The sequence below is a fragment of the Pygoscelis adeliae genome, unplaced genomic scaffold, assembly GCF_000699105.1.
Source record: "Pygoscelis adeliae isolate BGI_AS28 unplaced genomic scaffold, ASM69910v1 Scaffold245, whole genome shotgun sequence".
Taxonomy (NCBI): Eukaryota; Metazoa; Chordata; class Aves; order Sphenisciformes; family Spheniscidae; genus Pygoscelis; species Pygoscelis adeliae.
Genome location: NW_008824766.1, coordinates 1,295,356 through 1,299,947, shown reverse-complemented (window position 1 = coordinate 1,299,947; position 4,592 = coordinate 1,295,356). Strand labels below are relative to the sequence as shown.

The 4,592-nt window shown below is 50.9% G+C and overlaps 1 long non-coding RNA gene across 2 annotated transcripts in view; it reads right to left on the bottom strand.

Moving 5' to 3' along the window:
* The window catches only part of LOC103916580, a 26,112-nt gene that overhangs the window by 2,735 nt on the left and 18,785 nt on the right, over positions 1-4,592 (bottom strand). For both annotated transcript variants that reach the window (XR_663590.1, XR_663591.1), the window contains 2 exons: positions 4,235-4,340; positions 3,624-3,673 (listed from right to left, as the gene is read on the bottom strand). This is a non-coding gene — a long non-coding RNA (uncharacterized LOC103916580). The remainder of the gene's footprint in view (positions 1-3,623; positions 3,674-4,234; positions 4,341-4,592) is intronic.

Genomic DNA, 4,592 nt, shown 5'->3' with positions numbered 1-4,592 from the left:
TTAAATTATCTTTATACCTAGGCCTGAAGAAACATTTTGCCTTTGAGACCAATCCACTAAACCAACCTTCCCTTCTACAGAAGGTTTCATTGGGTCCCTTGCTGTTGACTGGCGATCCACATGCCTGCCTCCACCAGCAACGCACACGCTTTGATGCAATCCATCTGACTAAACAAAACAAAAAAAAAAAATCCCAAGTTGCTTGCTAAAGCAGCAATGATGCACTTACCAGCATCCAGGCAAGCTCCTTCGCTAACACACTTCCCTCTCGAGCAGATCAAATTTGGAACAAGGTCCAGGAGCAAGAGAGAACTGAAAACTGACCACAACAAGCTTCCAAAACAAGAAAGGGGGGGGAGAAAAAAAAAACCTTACTACAGGAATTCAAATCCTGCTTCCACCAGACCCTGAGTCACCTCCCCTCCCTTGCAATAGATCAGAGCAATGGGTAAACATTTCCAAATATGGAGATCAAAACTCCAAAGGATGTCAAAAAAAAAAAAAAATCGCCCTTCTCTCCCTGGCTTTGGCACAGGGATGACTTGCCCCTCTGGAGCCTGAGCCGAACACATCGCTGTCGCTGACCCACGCAGAGCAAGGACATGGGGCCACATGTCACTGTCTTGACCTGCGCTTTGGTGGCTCCTGGCTTGGTGAGTGTCACTGCATCCCTGTCCCCTCCCAGGGATGCACAGGGACATGTAACAGGAGCAGCTCCAGGAGCCATCGCCCCTCGCCCCCTACAGCAAACCTCCCTCTCATCCCTCAACTCATCAGCAGAAAACCTCCCAGAACTATTTTTTGGAGTGTTCTTTGAAGGCAAATAGGCAAATTGAGGCTGTGTTTATAGTGACACCAGCTCAGCGCTAGAAAAAGGCAAGGCTCAGCGATCAGTCCCACCAGAGAGGTCCTGGCTGCTCACCTGGGGCAGGGAAAGATTCCCTGGCCAGCTCATCTAGCTGGTGCTTCGCAAAAAACATGTATTTGATTTTGCTTTACAAAAGGGAAAAAACACAGCTCTGCAGAAAGGAACATGCTGCTTGGACAAGGTGAGATCTCCCTGCAGGGACAAGGAGCCCCAGGATGGCAGCACCCCTCGATCCCTGCTGGGACACACGACGCGACATCCCATAGCAGGAGGGAACAGGGGAACGCCCAGCCTCCCCACCCCTGGGAGAGGGGCTCGAGGGTCAGTGCTGAAGCCCAAACAGCAAGTTTAGGAGGCAGAACAGTTATACTTAGAGGGCACAACTCTCCCTGCAGAGTCTGCCTGCGCACGGGAGCAATATACCCGTGCCACTGCTCCCACGGGCATCGCTCTTCGGCTGCAACAGCCGACCTGCGGGCAGCAGGGAAGTGACTGCGCCTGCCAGCACGGGACAACAGCCTCCTGGTAGCTGCAGCCATCGGCTCCAGGAGCAGGCAGCCTCTCAGGAATGTGCAAATAGGGGCGTTTTCACGGGGAACAGGCCGCAGAGGCGATCCAACCAGACCAGAGTGATTCCCCAGCACCACCCACAAGATGCTATTGAATTTATAGGGAAGGAATTCCAGAGCTGACTCTGCCCATGTATGGCCAAAACAAACCGTAAAAAAGCAACATTATAGTACATCTGGCTTTCACTGGTACTGAAGTGCAGGCTTCGGGAGGAGCCGAAATCCTGCAGCGACAGAGGCTGTACAATTACCTCCACTAACTAGGCAGAGGTCAGGGGCCCGTGGCAACGCAAGTTTAGCCCCTGATATCACAGGTGACAAAAAAACCACGTAAACCTTTGCTTTAGAAGAAAACAAAGCTTTCTGCCTTTTTGAATAAGAACCACATTTAACCTAGTGATCCATCGCTACCACTGCAAAAAATAAACCTTGCAAGGCAGCACCAGCACACATCCATTACACTGGTAGTTACAAAGGCAGCTTTAAAGAGCCAACAGTACAAGGGGCACTAAGTGGCACACAAGGGCAACATCAAAGCAATGCAGGCTGGGACTAGCCCTTGGTGGGCAGCTGATCAATTATTTTTCTAAAAACCCACTAAAACCTCTCCCAGAGCCATGCGCCCCAGCCAGCAGCCAGGTCACCAGGAGCATTTTCCACGGTTAGAAATAGAGATATTCTGAGCACAGTAGTCACGGTGCTAGAAGATGCTCCAAAACCAGGCTAAGAAGGGTCAAGGAGGTGCAGGTTTTACAAACTCTGACTCAGTTTTCCAGCTCCTTGCAGAAAACAATTCCCAAGGCATTGCTTTGTGCAAGGACAAACAGCGGGATGAAGTAGGCAATAATATAAGTCAAGGAAGGGAAAAAAAAGCATGGAGGAGCAGCACCTGGAATAGCAGAAAACCCCGTCCCAGGCATGCACCAGCCCTTACTGCCCTGAGCTCCCACAGCACAAACAGACTGAGGTTCTCCTTAACAGTTAAATGCCACTACCTCGCCTGCCCTGCCAGTGGAGGAAATACTAGCTGTGTCAGCTTGAGAGGCAAAGGGCTTACTGAACCAGAGAGGAATGCAGGCTGCAGTGGCACACACGGTGGGGACAGGGAAACGAAACCCAGGGGAATGCAGGCTGCTGGCGCTGCCTCTGCCTTTGCACAGGGGTCAGGCGGGGTACGTTTTATGGCTCCTGGGGTTGAAACCTGGGACTAATGGCTTTGCGACCTTAGAGGGACTCCCGTGCCAGAAACGAATATAGCTGTTAGAGGGGCTGGGAGCTCGGGGGCCTGAGCACGCAAGGACAAGCCGGTTCCCGGCTCCTGGCAGGCAGCCCAGCACTGCTTTTCAATAAGCACAAGTCATACCCATCGTACCAGGAACGAGCACGCGTCTCATCCAAGCAGCATTTGCTGATTGGAGACCCACCATGCTACTATTCCCCCAGATTGACATTCCCCAGGACAGCATTAGGATCTCCCCTCAGTTATCCAGCTGAAATGGCATTACACCCTCTCCTTTGCTACCGTGCTCACTTTAAACAGTGGTACCTAAGCATCAGCTGGCATTCAGTGTCTCTGCTTTAGAGCACCTTCTACCCCAAATGACACAGAGGAGAGAAACCAGAAGGATGGACGCGTCCAACCACAGCCTAACCAGGAGCTCCCTGCTACATGGCACCACAAGTCCCTCTCCTTGCCACAGTCCTAACCCTGGAAAGTAAAAACTTGGGGATCTGGGAATGATATCCAACCCAAGCCTCCTGCACAGATCATTATCAGTCGGCCACTGGGTCAGGCGTTGCTAATTTCATTTAAATGACATTACATAAGCAGGACGACTGAGAATATTTGATTCATAAAAATGTCTTGAAGGGGCAGAGAGCGCAATTTGCATGGCATACAGAACACAGGGACTGCTGCAGTGTCACAGGAACACAGACCACATAATGCAGACAGCAAGGACCAGGGATGCTTATATGCACACATGCACAGCTACGCACACATATGCCTCCTCCCCCAGCGTGCACAAAAGCAGACTTGGGACTTCCAAGCTGAAGTCCTGTGCAGCCAAAAGTTAGCACAAATGTTTGTGACAGTTCCATTTATGCAGGCAAAGGCAAAAACTGGGTGCAGAGGAATAAATATAGAAAGAAGTCAGGCAGGCAAAGCAGGTGCTGGCTTGTGAAACCTTGGCCAGAAAGGCTCCCCAGGAGGTTGAATCTGGTAGTTTTGCAACAGCTCCACAGAAAGACAGAACAGACAGAAAAAGAAAAAAGAGAACATGAATGCATATGCATTCTTTTATCGCCATATATAGTATATACAGACATTTGGTATATACACCCCCAAGCTCTCATATGCCACCATATAGTATATACTATATATGCATTGCGCATCTTTGTTTCCATGTGCCTAGATTTGTACAGCGTGTGTGTGTATATATATGTGGATTTCTCACGCGTGCATTTGTCATTACCCCCCCCATCACCTATCCATGTGTGCTGTCACACAACACACCGCTCAACAGAGCGCGTCTAAAGCCTCAGCTCCACAGTCCAAGCTGACTTCTGAACACCCGCAGCTTCTCTCTGCTGCCAAGCCCTTCCCCACCAAAGCCTCTGGGTGCAAGCACCACCAATGAACCACCAGTTTGTCTTGTATTTTCCAGTGATCCCACCCCGGCTCCACACTTCATTAGGAGAGGACTTGCAGAGAGCCATGAACAAGGTGCTACTGACAGAAAAGCCACAAATCCTTCTGAGAGGTTGCCCCTCGCGCCTGTGAAACGTGTTTACGTACCGATTCTCACACTGCACAGCCTTGCTGGTTGGATGAACTCAGAGTGGGGCTTTTGGAGACACGCAGGGCTCTGCTGGAGTCACGACTTTGGGTTTCTTTCCCAGCCCTGCGAAGAGAGAGATACCCGTGTGACGCACGCCGGATGGGCCTCCCAACAGCTCATCTCCAAAACTTGCAGTTTAACCCACACAACTTCTGCGAAATGCAGCATTTTCCTCCCCAGCTTTCCTAGGCAGAAGCCTCCATACTCCTGGACTCGTTCGGCAGCCCCCAAAAGCAAGCATCACCACCTCAAACTGGGCCAATGAACAGCACTGGCTGTCAGCTGCCACAGCTTTGCCAACAACATGGCACTCCT